Here is a 13,949-nt window from a genome sequence, read left to right as displayed (position 1 = left end):
AAACAGCATAACAATTTACTCCAAGAAACATGATGTTTACAAACTGTATAGTTTAAATGTTAAAGACAGAGTGCAGATTCTTACTTAAAAGAGGAGAAATACAGAGTTAAGAGTTTTTACATCTGTCTCAAATATGTTTCTGCTTTATGTTTTTTTGATGCACCTGTTTTTAGGAGAAAACAATGTAGGCTAAAGTAAAAAACTGCCATGAAGAAATGGCAGGCATAAACCTGGGGAAGACCTGGAGAGAGCACACATCTCCACTCAAGATCAGCTACAGGTCACCACAGGAAAGGAGACACAACACAGAGAAAGCCTTCCAATGAAAATGGGGTCAGTGGATACACAGGCAAGAGCACAAGTGAATGGACACTGGAAACAGTGACAATCATCATATTTTAATTTGTCAGAAATAAACCCAGAAGTTCTATTTATAATTTCAGTAAGTATCCCCAGCACACAATGTCATACAAACATAGGTTTATGTAAGAATAAACTCGGTTTACATGAATACTGCATCTGCTCCAACTTGACAAGACACTGTAAAACAGCCATGAAAGTTGGCCCACAACCATCTTTTTAGCATTCAGGAGGTTGAGGTAGGACTACTGTGAGTTTGAGATCATTCTGGGCTACAAAGACAACAAAAAACACAAGCAAGATGGCTCAGTGGCCAAAGGCGTTTGCTACCACACCTCTCAGCCAGAGTCCAATTTGCAAGACCCACAGGGCAGGAGAGAACTGACTCCTACAGGTTGTCCTCTGACTCCACATACTCTGAGGTACAGGTGCTCATGTGTGTGTGCCTGAGTGTGTAATCCCTCACTGTGAACTTTATCAACTTTTATTTCTAGGTGCTACATTGAGACAGGCTGGCTCCAGAGTGCTGAGATTACAGATGTGCACTACTGTGTACAGCTAAAGTGTGTCTGCTGAACATAAAACCAGATGTTCATTACAGAACACTAAAGGAATATCAAGGAAGAAAGTGAAAGTGATATTGAGTCTCTTAAAACTAAAAGCTATGACCTATCAAACTCAATTACATTCCTAGATAAAAGGTGACTCTCTGAACAGAGCTCTCCAACACTGTAAACATAGTCTGTTGCTCACTACAGGACTAGCAGTTAACATGTACTGGGGTGAACCAGCAGTTAACATGTACTGAGGTGAACCAGCAGTTAACATGTACCGGGGTGAACCAGCAGTTAACATGTATTTGGTGTGAAAGGAAAGAAGCAGTATCCTGGGCAGATCACAGGAATGGAGGTTCACTACACTCCACCTGCAAGTGCACCATTTAATGGATGAAACTGGAAATAACATGCCCAGGCCTGCTATCAAGGACAGGACAGAGGGGTCTGAGGGCATGGAAGGGCAGAGCACTACGCATCAGGCGGGCAGGCGAGATGTTGCCCAAAGGTGGAACATCCCTTCCCAACCACACCGCAGGGTAGCCGCAATACAAAGTCCCATGTTTGGAATAAGGTGGGTAATTTTACTGCCAGGGTTAGGAAAAAGCTAAAAGTAAAGGTGGAATTCACTATACATACCATGAATTAAAGTGAAACACTCAGACCCTTAGTCTGAACAAAATCACTCTGGACACTAAGGACAGATGGGACCTGCAGTGACGCCCCCGTGAGCTGTTGAGCTTACAGGCATGAGGGCACTTACAAGATGAAAGGAATTTGAAAGACACTAAGTATAAAGGTTGGACTAGAGGCTGCAGCCTTACAAATGAAGTCTCCACTCAGCTGTGATTTTAACAGAAGTCACTGCAGGGATGCCTCGGCTCTTCAGGCAGCTATGTGGAACAGCCACTAGGGGTCACCGGTACCTTTAAATGAGGGTGGGAGGTCTGGTACACATCTTTTTCTTTTTCTTTTTTTTAAAATTAAACCAGGTTTTAAATCCTTCAGAGCATTTGTTTTTCAACAATCAACATGCACATAATTTATTGTTCTTCAGAAAGTGGGTGAGTCTTCTATGTGTCTCCTGTTTGAATGCAGTGACACAGGATAGTCCAGAAAGGAACAGATATCTATTAGTACAAAACGGCACAACTGTCCTTCCCAGGAACACAGGAGAAAGCCAAGTCAGTTCTTACCGACACTGCCTATGACTTCAGAGATATTCACACATGGAGGAATAGCAGTGCAAAGCAAGGCAGCTCAGAGACGAACCATGGGACAAAACACTCATACGTAAGGTGATCAGAGCGGATGTGCTCTCACTCGTGCAGTGTGGTGTCCAAACAAGGAACGTGGGGTAATGATCATCAGGGCTCATGTGTTTAAACTTCACACTCTTAAGGCTCTGGCCCGCAGGACAGGGAATCAAACATTAGGGGTTCAGGAAAGATGAATGGCACTGGGGCAGGACCTAGCCAGGCACAAAGAAGGACATGTCCCCTCTTTTCCCCAGGGTGATGTTCACAGCACACCAATAAAGGCCTGGAAACCTTGACAGGAACAAGGAGGACTGCACTACGGCTGTGAGCAGCATCTCTAAAGGAAACGGTGCTGGAAAGGAAAGGAGCAGTGGCCCAGCTCACCTGCGCTCAGACCGATGGTAACAGTGAGGCAGCATTGCAGCTTTCACTCTTCTCCCTCCCTCCCTCCCTCTCTCCCTCCCTCCCTCCCTCTCCAACTGTAATGAGACAAGGTCAAGCCTATACAGAACAGAACAGTGTAGCCCTCAAACTCGAACCTCTTGCCTCAGCCTTCCAAGTGCAAGCATTGCAGGTTCCTACTCCATCTCATCTGGTCTGCAGGTGCTGCTAACAGAGAAGGAGGTCCTCACAGACGTGCCTTCAGGTGTGCCTGCTGTCACCTATCACAGACGTGCCCTCAGGTGTGCCTACTGCTCTCCTTCTCACCCTGTTCAAGGACAGATGAGGCTGCCCATGACCTCTGAGCCATTGCTGAGGAGCTAAGGGCCTGGAGCTGAGAGCCTCACATCTGTGAGCAGTGAGTTCCTGAGCTGGGAAGGAAGGGTCAGCAGCCCTGGTTAAGTTGTCTAGACAGGTCCTGAGCACAGATTTCTCTGGGCTACAAGTAACCAGGAAACTATTTGGCTCTGCCTGACTCTAAGGCAACATTCACAGGAACTTCTCTGTGAACCCAAGAGTGTCTTGTGAGGCAAGAGATTAAGTTCCACCTCCAGGATGTATCAGGGGGCAGAAAGTAAGTGGGCTGAACCCACATACATACAGCCACCAAACCCAGACCATATTGCTGATGCCAAGAAGTGCATGCTGGCAGGAGCCTAATATAGCTGTCTCCTGAGAGGCTCTGCCAAAGCATGACAAATACAGAGGCGAATGCTCGCAGCCAACCATTGAACTAAGAACAGTGTCCCCAATGGAAGAGTTAGAGAAAGGATTGAAGGAGCTGAAAGCGTTTGTAACCCCATAAGAACAACAATACCAACCAACCAGAGCTCCCAGAGACTAAACCACCATCCAAAGAGTATACATGGGGTACCCATGTCTCCAGCTGCATATGTAGCAGAGGATGGCCTTGCTGAAAAAGGCCCTTGGTTCTGCCAAGGCTTGATGTCCCAGTGTATGGGAATGTCAGGGTAGGGAGGTGGGAAGGGGGGGCTGGAGGGGGAACCCTCATAGAAGCAGGGGGAGGGGAGATGGGATAGGGGGTTTATGGACGGGAAACCAGGAAAGGGGATAACATTTGAAATGTAAATTTAAAAATATCCAATAAGGGGTTGGGGATTTAGCTCAGTGGTAGAGCGCTTGCCTAGCAAGCACAAGGCCCTGGGTTCGGTCCCCAGGTCCGAAAAAAAAAAAAAAAAAAAAAAAAAGACAACCCCTACTTGGGCTGGAGAGATGGCTCAGCCGTTAAAGGCTAGGCTCACAACCAAAAATATCCAATTAAAAAAAAAAAAAGTGGGCTGAGCAGCAGGTCAGCATAGTCAGACTGGCTTACAGTAGCACCCAAAGGTCTTCACTTTCGGAAGTGAATACTGGACCACTTCTCTCGCTGCCTAACTCCCTGTGGGCTCTTGGACAATTCAGGGGAAAAAAGAAGCCCTGAGAGGAAAGACTAGACTTCCTTCTGATAAGCTGCAGGGAGCAGATACAATGATATGCATGCATCCAGTCATGGCAACTCCCATCCTACCACGCCCACAAAAAGCACAGGACTGGGGGTGGAAGCTGCAGTCTCTCTATTTGCAGGCAGCCTTACCTACAAAGTAGCTTCTAGGTCAGATGACAGAATGATTCCACAGCAGGGATCCCCCACATCTCAGAGGCACACACAGGCCTACTTAATTGTACTCCAAACATCACTTCTGGTTTCAGTAACTGGATCGTCCAGCCCCTCTGTGTTTCTCCAGCACCCACTTAGAACTCTGGAATGGTGTTTTTCAATCTTTGGCACCCAATCCATGTGACAGCCTTCCTGTGCCCTCAACAGTACACAGGTAAAGGTCGGAGCTCTTACTCTCCCTACACTCCTGCAGTAACTGGCTTCGGTCTTTTACATTAAGGTTCCTAACAATTTAGTTAAAATAAATAACTGAGATCTTTCTGGACTCTTTACATCTACCACTGACGGTGGGTGGTTGGGATTAAAAAAATGACATATCAAGCTGGAGAGATGGCTCAGAGGTTAAGAGCACTGACTGTTCTTCCAGAGTCCTGAGTTCAAATCCCAGCAACCACATGGTGGCTCACAACCATCTGTAATGGGATCCGATGCCCTCTTCTGGTGTGTCTGAAGACAGCCACAGTGTACTTACATATAATAAATAAATCTTTTTTTTAAAAAAATGACATCAATTTAAAGATTAGGATACTGATGAATGTTATGATTAAACTCCTACTTAATGGGCTAGGGTGAAGCTCTGTAATTCCAGGGGAATCCTACAGGGAAACAGTGTGGTGGAGACTACAGTTTGGGATGGGATGGGGGAGGGGGTGTCCTTAGAAGCCTGTGGGCCAGCTAGCTTGGTGTATGCAAATAACAACAAAGGGAGAGCCTGTGTGGAGGTGGAAGGTGACAGCCAAGGCTGTCCTCTGATCTCCTCATATGGGCACCCACTCACATACATGTATGCGTGTGCTCAACACAAGCCCCAAAGCAGATTCTGCCTTCCAGTGTACACAAAGTCATATGTTTAATAAAAGCAAACCTTCTTACAGGAAGCTGTTGGGGAAATGATATTTCAGGCTTCTTGATATCTGGGGCAGTGGGGGGCTACACCACAAAGTGTTTCCTTTTTTCTATTAACACAATCATATAAACACTTGTGCAGGCTTGAGACAGAACCCAACAGAGCAGACATATGATGAAAGGCATGCAACTGAGGGGATGCAGTGCGGCTGCCTTTGCACAAGGCACTCGGGACTGACAAAGCATTGGCCCCACCCAAGACTGAGAAAACAAAAACCTTTGCTCACTAGATCTTCATCCTGGGATATGCTATGTAAGTCACCACACAACCACATTCATAAACAACTGGGGTGGGAACTGGGGTGAGCCTCAGTCTAGGAGGGGGTGGGGGGAAAGCTCAGCCTGGGGCATGTGGTGGGTTCCAGGCCAGACAGGGCGATCTAGTGAAAAAAGGAAGGTGGGTGAGCTCCATCTTCACTGGGACACAGAGAAATGGAGCTGAAAGAAGATGACAGTCTCAATACCCATGTTCAGTCATCTCAGTACTGCCTGTGACTCTAGGGAACCTGATACCCTTTTCTTGCTTTTCTGGACATATATGAATGGACATGGACACACGGACATACACGGACACACAGACACACACACACACACCATACATATGGAGAAATACATAAATAATAAAAAGTAAGTACATTTAAAGAAGAAAAAAAAGCGTTGGGATAAAGAGCTCAGACTCAACAAGACAGAATGAACACTCCTGTGTATGCTCACTGCTTTCCACAATGCCTGTTATAAAACAAGGAACTCTTTAGTTCAGGAGACAGAAGGAGAGCAGACAGCAAGAGTTTACTCTACAAAAATACAAACAGAATAATGTATTAACCTGAATAACACATAGCTTAGCCATGCTGGTTTAAAATCTAAATACACACACACACACACACACACACACACACACACACACACACACACACACACATACCTGATACTAAGCATAATATAGGGTATGTGTTGAGAAATGTGAACTGTGAAAGCAAGGGAAAGGGGAAAGGGAAGTGGTCAAAAGGGAGAAAAGCGACAGATAGCGGACCTTCCTCAGCTCCCCCTTGGCACTGAGGACTGATCCAGCCTGTGCTCTATCCCTGAGCTGTATCTCTGGTTCACTTATTTTTTTTTTTTTACACAGTTTATTTTTCAAACAGAGTCTTGGTAAATTGCCCATACTGGCCTTGAACTTGTAACTCTCCTGCCTCAGTTTCCTAGGTATTTGGGATTCTAGGCTTACGTTACGAGGCTGATACTAATATTTTATAGAAAGAAATTTCAGCCTCAAGTTGATTAAAGCTGAGAAAAAGTAAAGAAACTATTTAAAAGACGGAGGTAAGTATGGAGAGGGATGGAAAGGCTGGCAGACATTCGTCCTACACAGGGAGAGACAGGGCACTGCGCATCTTTGGTGCTGGAAGCCTGTAGCTCATTTCATTTAAAGATAAAAATTGCTGGGCTGTATCTCAGCAGTAGGGCATTTGTATGGCATGTCCGGGGCCTCCAGCCCCACTGTTAGCACTGTCATACATGACAGTAGAAGGGACAGGGACATGAAGCCCAGTGTGGGCGTCCCAGCCTATAATCCCAGCACCAGGGATCTGAAGGGACACAGAGAGACACTTTGCCAACAATGAACAGAAAACTAAACAGACAAGGTCTGACATTTGAGGTCTCAGATGATTACCACACTCATGACGTGTCTTAGGTTTTAGCGGCTATAAAGGAAAAGACTGGGGGCCAGGACAAGGTGCCAGGAGACAAGGGAGAAGAGAGTACTCTTTGATGTACACAAAAACTACCTCTTTTGTTCTAAGAATCCCACCCTTGGAGCTGAAAAGATGGCCTAGCAATTAAGAGCACAGACTGCTTTTCCAAAGGTTCTGAGTTCAATTCCCAGCAACCACATAGTGGCTCACAACCATCTGTAATGGCACCGATGCCCTCTTTTGTTGCATATTAAGACAGCTACAGTGTACTCACATATAAAATAAATAAATAATAAATAAATAAATAAATCTTAAAAAAAAAAAAAAGAATCCCACCCTTAGAGAGGTTTGCTGAGGAGACCCTGGAGGTACACTTTCTGTCAGCTCTGCCAATGTCTGTACATATGCTGGGTGTAAACACAAGGCTACAAAGCAGGGTCACAACAGAGATACTCGAATTATAAGCACGCTCCTGAGAAACCGGAGGAGCCCAGCACTTCAGCCAGACACAAAGTGGTCAACAAGCTAAGGACTGCATAGGAATGTTCTTCAAATACAACTTGGGGCTGGTGAGATGGCTCAGGAAGGGGTGAAGGTATCTGCATAGACCTGGTGACCTGGGTTTGATCCCTGAGACCCACTAAAGGTAAGCACAGACCCAAGTCCATGAAGCTGACCTCTGACCTGCACATGCATGCCAAGGATACACACACAGTAACAATGAATTAAAGCTACAAGAATGCCACTCAGATAACACAGGTTGGCTGGAACCTGTCACTCAGCAAGCTACTATGGAGAGTGACAGTGACACCAGAGCAAACTGGTGGGCAGAAGCAAGAGACTTGTAGTGGCAGGGCACTTCGGCCACACCCAGTACCACCACCTTGGTGTGCCAGCAGTACCTGGAACATGGGCATTACTCATTAAATATGTACTATAGTCCTGTCAGTAACACCATGTTCTCTCTTATAGCTACCTGGAAACATCAGGTATTTGTAGGGCAAATCTCTGAAGGAGATTAGATCAGAATGTCAGCAAAGTGAAGCTTCCTACACAAAACCTTCCACTTTCCAGTCACTCCAAAGGTATTTGCTCTTGGCCAGGAGAGAGCTGATTTAGAGAAAGGGGTCAAAACACGTGTGGATTGAAAAGACAGTTCTTTGGGCTATGCCAGAAGGAGCGTGAACTTCCTGCCCCTCCCCACCGGAAGTCTGCTAAGTGAAGTAAAAGGGAAACTTTGGGGGTTGGGGGTTGGGGATTTAGCTCAGTGGTGGAGCACTTGCCTAGCAACTGAAAGGCTCTGGGTTCGGTCCCCAGCTCTGAAAAAAAAGAAAAAAAAAAAAATAAGGGAAGCTTTGCTCTAGGTTCTGGAGGGATTGACCATGATGGGGCAGGGTGTTCTGCTAAGTTCTGTAGCGCCCTGCAGCTTTCTGCAGAGTTCTGTGGTGTTTGTTCGTAGGCCACTGGAGACCAGAGCACTTTGCTCTGCCCCAGTAGGAGCTGAGAGCTACGAGGGACCAAGACCTCATTTCTCACTCTGCTCAGAAGGAAAGTGTTCAAGACCTTGAAAGAAACTATAAGCTTCATAAAGATGTATCTACCTCTTTAAAAGACAGTACGGGGGCTGGAGAGATGGCTCAATGTTAAGAGCATTGACTTTTATAGGAAGAGGTCCTGAGTTCAATTCCCAGCAACCACATGGTGGCTCACAACCATCTGTAATGGGATCTGATGTCTTCTGAAGACAGCAACAGTGTATTCACATACATAAAATAAACAAATCTTTAAAAAATTAAGTTTATATATATATGATTTTAATATATCAAATATATGTAACTTTTAATTATATGTTAATATTTTATAATATGACAAATAATGTCATTTACAATTACATTATAATTTATATATTACATGTGTGTTAGGTCTTGCTGAGGTAGGCAAGTGCTACCTCCTAACTTCACATAAGTAACAGCTATTAAAAATAATTATAAAAATGTAAAATAAAAATTTGACAGAACTACAGGAAAATATTGATGCTCTAGTCACTGGTGTCTCAATAAGATGCTATGAATCACAGCACCCGAATACACTTCCTATCAGCACTGACAGACTCACAGACAAGTTCTGAGCATATGCAATAGTGTGACCCAAGGGATTATCACAACACTGAACACTGACAGATGAGTTAGAGGCTAATGTCAGTCTAGGCAGGTCCTAACAGACTCCATGTACAGGCATGTTCTCTGACCACAATGAAGTTAAGAAACACGTACGTGAGGAAATGAGACAAGGCCTAGCCATACAACCCAGGAAATTCTATAAAAGTTCACGAACCAACTTAAGAGGATGCAAAGAAAAAAAATTATAAAAGGAACCTGAAAACAATACATCAGAAAACAAAGCATGCTTTTCAAAGAAGCAAACATCTGGGATGGCTGGTGGGGGCAGAGACAAACAACACAGACAAAGCAGACACTTTAAGGAGAATGTTGTGGCTAGCAGAATTTGACTGAAAACTTACAAGTAGTTTCCTAGAAAAATCAAATGGACCAAAACTGGTTCAAAACAAACACAAACACCCAAGAAACTGACAGCTTGGTAATTTAAGAATGGAAATAGAGACCAGAGGACAACTTGCAAGAATCAGTTTTCCCCTTCTGTTATGGTATATGGGTGCTGGGAATTAAACTAGGGCTGACAGCCTTCAGGGCAAGCACCTCTACCCACCCCCACCTCAGTCATCTTGATAACCCAGGATGGAGGTTTTGAGGATAATGTGTTGGATGATGTGGCCTTGGGACTTGAGATCAGGAACCTGGGTCCATTTGTCTGTCCTGTGACAGAAGGCTCTGATGTTCAAAAGCCACCCAGAGGAAAAGGGGTTGTGTTAGGATTCCAGGGGACAGTCCATCGTCATGAACAGGACTTCAAACAGCTATCCACATCCACGGTCAGAAATAGACAGACAATGAACACACAATTCTAATACTTGGCTAAGTTTTTCTACCTTGTATATAGAACCCAAACTCAATTAATGATGTCATTCATGGAGGGGTGGGTTCCTCCCACATCAATTAACATAAGCAATATAAAACCCACAGATTTGCCCACGGGTCAACCTAATGTAGATAATCTGTCAAACTAACAAAACCAACCTCCATGGTGTGTGTGTGTGTGTGTGTGTGTGTGTGTGTGTGTGTGTGTGTGTGTGTGTGTGTAGCAGGGCAGGCTTCAGCTGGTAGTATAGTAAGGGTAGCATGAGTTAGTCATCAACTTAATTTTGAGTGTATTGACATAGAAGTTATTTAAAGTGGATTATAAAGGGGAAAGTTAAGGGTTCTTTGAAAAGTCAGTCTGAGGGGGTTTTGCTGGGGCAAACACGTGAAGGAACATTTCATTAAAGCAGACACAGGTGAAAGACTAAGGGCAGACCATAAAGGAATGTTTCACTGATGCAGACACAGGAGAGAGGATGTTCTGCTGAAGCAAACATGTGAAAGCACGCGTGATGAAGGATTCTGTGCCGATAGCATGCATATACTGGGTCACACTGCAGCATGCAGTTGGGCTGCACTTGTCGGTCCAGCAGATAAACGAGATGGTGCCCTTCAGTTTCTTCAGAGTTGGGCGGATTGGATGCACATGCTGAGGCAAGGCATGTGGAGAACACGTGATGGTTGGAGGGAGTATAAAAAGGACTCTACGGTGTGGTGGAGAGAGAGCTTGGCTTGCTGGTACAGCTAGCTGTGCAACTCTTGTGGGTCTCCCATCTTCACTGATCTTTGCTTCCCTGAGAGAGGCAAAGCCAAAAACTTCTCCTGGTGTCCCTCTAGGTCCCTCCTTTTGACTCAAAGTGAGGCTCAGGCCTGGCTGTCTCTGCTAGGTCATATCACCGCTGTTGCTATCCCAGCTCTACTGAACTGGACTGCTGGTGTTTCCGTGAAGTGTTTGTGTGTGGACTGAGTTGCTGCTGCTGACCTATGAACTGAACTGCTGATTTCAAACCACACAGATGGGAGTTGCTCCAAGGAACCTTTCTAAACAGGTCTATTTTCCCCATATCCTTTCTTTCCCACCACCTCTGGTAGGTTGTGGGCTAAAAGAGAGATTAAATGTCTAATAACCATCATTAAAAATAAGATTTAGGAAAACTAGTTACAGGATTATGTAAGAGGACAAAGGCAGGCAGACTGTGAGTTTGAGGCGTGCCTGCTCTATATAGAGAGTTCCAGCCCACCCAGTGCTGATACATAAGGAGACCCTGTTTCAAACCAGAGGAGGCTGAAGAGGAGAGGACACAGCTGGATTTATGGATCGGGGCAAAGAAATGATCTGGGTTGTAGATTCACATTAGGGAGTTGCGAGCATTCAAATGTTAAAGTCGCAGCTATGGCTTAATAATCTGGAGAGAGAGCCCACTGATTCTCAAAATCGAGTTCCTGGACACACAACCTAAAAACACTGTCGAGAAATCTCACAGAAATGTACATTCTCAGGCTTCCCCTAAAACCTATGAGACCAGAGAGTCAGACTGCAGTCTGTGTACCTACAACCACAGACAGGGAGAGGAGAGACGGGCTGGAGGGTTGATGTAAGAATCTCAAGGTTTGCCAGGCCTGGCGGTGCACAACGTTATTTCCAGCACTGGGGAGGCAGGCATCACATGTGTTTAAGGCCAACCTGGTCTACATACCAACATCCAAGACAGTCAGAGCAAAATAGAGAGGTTTGGTCTTTAAAAAAAATGATGTCAAGCAATAAATAACTGCATTATCATTTGCTGGGTGAGCCGGCAAGAACACCTATGAGGAACAACAAGTAATTAGCTTCTGTTTGTTTTTCAAGGCAGGGCTTCTCTGTGTAGCAGAGTCTTGGCTGTCCTGGACTCCATTATGTAGACCAAGCTGGCCTCAAACTCATGGATATCCACCTGCTTCTGCTTTCTGAGTGCTGAGTTTAAAGAGATGTACCACCATGCCTAGCAAGCAATTAATTTTTAAAAATATTCCTCCAAAGAGACACCCAGGGGTCAATCTGATCTGGACAATCTGTCTTCCTGGAGACCCTCTTCCCAGGCGTGTAGGCTGTGCCAATGAAAATTCGAATCTACTGAAGCAGGCTTTTCGTCCCAGCACTGGGGAGGCAGAGGCAGATCTCTGAGGTTGAGGTCAGCCTGGTTTACAGAGTGAGTTCTAGGACAGCGAGGGCCACACAGAGAAACCCTGTCTCAACAACAACAGCAACAGCAGCAGCAGCAGCAGCAGCAGCAGCAGCAGCAGCAGCAGCAGCAGCAGCAGCAGAAAGAACAATAACATCATGGCTGAGGACAAATGGTCTGAGCAGCTGAGTGAGAGGATGGAAGATGGTTACAGAGCACACAGTGGGGCATGGGAGTGGCTTTTTAACAGGACAGTTAGTGCACGCTGAACTGCTGGGAAAGAGCTAGCTGTGAGGGAAAGCCCTGCAGGAGACAGACATCTCAGCAGGGGCAGGATTAATCACTAATGGTGTTCAGAACTGCTGCACTAGGTAGTAAGAAAAAGCAAGCTTCCTTCCGTGTCACTACTTTTATTCTTTTTACTTTTCTTTAAATTAATGTTTATGTGTAGAAGTGTCTGGCCTCCTTGTATGTGGGTGGACCTTGCTCATTTAGTACCCACAGAGACCAGAAGAAGGTGCTGCTTTCGCTGGTATTGGAGTTACAGACCACTGTGAGACATCATGTGGGTGCTGAGAACTGGACCTGGGTTCTCTGGAAGAGCAGCCACTTACCTGCAGAGCCATCTCTCCAACCCCTCCTAGCTCTAGCATTTTCACAGACACTGTGCCCCTCACATGTGGACTCAGCTCGTACCACTCACAGTGCCCTATCCTGGGCCACTAGCAAGGCAGTTCCCATTTCTGAATCTGAAGCCCAGTCCTACCTGGCAGGGACCTTGTTAAGCAAGAGGAAGGAGTAAAAATAGGTGGGCACAGATGTAGGAAATTAAGCTTTCATCAGGAAGCTAACAGAGGTGTAATGGAATGGCTTGTAGAGTCTTCACGGGGTCATCTGCAAGGGCAAGTCTACTGAGAGATGTACACCCACTCTTGGTCTACTGCAAATAAACACCTCACATCTCAAAGGCATACTAAGCAATCAGCTATGACCTGGCTCCCATATAGGTCTGCCCGTGGGGCAAGATGTACTGACAATATAGATCTCTCAGTGTAAATTCATATAAAAATAAGACGTGGAGAACCCCACCTCTGCCTCCTGAGCACTGGATTAGGGTGGACACTGGAGTCTGAGCCCCTGACCACATGCTCGCACAGCAAGCACTGTGTCCACTGGGCCGCTCCCCAGCCTTCTCTTTCACCGTGGTATTTCTGGGCTGTCAGTGTTACAGGTCAGGTCTGTAACATGTCAGAACAATACTCCCACTTTCCATCATGCCCACAGAGCAAAAGCTAGACAGGACCTGGGTTTGACTTCCAGCACCCACATGGTGGCTCACAAAGGTTTGTATCCCAGGGAGTAAGACATCCACTTCTAACCTCTGTGGGTACCAGGCATACACAGTAGTGCCCATACATTCATATATATATTCATACATACATACATATATATATATTCATACATACATATATATATATATATATTCATACATACATATATATATAATCTGACACTGTGCTAGTATGATGGCTCGCCAAGTGAATATGCTTGCCACCAAAACTGATGACCTGAGTTCAATCCCAAGGATACAGGAAGTGGAGGAGGGTGCAAGTTGTTCTCTGAGCACTTTGTATATATACTCTTGATGGATGGATGGATAGATGGGTGGGTGAATGGATGGATGGATGGGTGACAGACAGACAGATAGACAGACAGACATCTGATACCTTGGAGGCAAGGAAGCGCACGCAACTGGAGTTAAGCACAAAGGGGATTCTGGACTTCTAGATGTGTAAGAAACTTGCCAATTTCTTTACAGACGTGGTAACTGGGTACAGACTGGCTTCCAGGTGTGTAGGAGCACTGTCCCAATCTCCTATCCCCAAGCACTGCACA

The 13,949-nt window shown here is 45.5% G+C and overlaps 1 protein-coding gene across 8 annotated transcripts in view; it reads right to left on the bottom strand.

Moving 5' to 3' along the window:
* Positions 1 to 13,949, bottom strand: part of Dip2b (Dip2 acetate--CoA ligase B) — a 177,211-nt gene that overhangs the window by 87,570 nt on the left and 75,692 nt on the right.

Source organism: Rattus norvegicus, chromosome 7 (genome assembly GCF_021556685.1).
Source record: "Rattus norvegicus strain SHRSP/BbbUtx chromosome 7, alternate assembly SHRSP_T2T, whole genome shotgun sequence".
Classification (NCBI taxonomy): Eukaryota; Metazoa; Chordata; class Mammalia; order Rodentia; family Muridae; genus Rattus; species Rattus norvegicus.
Note: the sequence above shows the minus strand (reverse complement) of the source record. Positions and strands in the feature narration are given on the sequence as shown.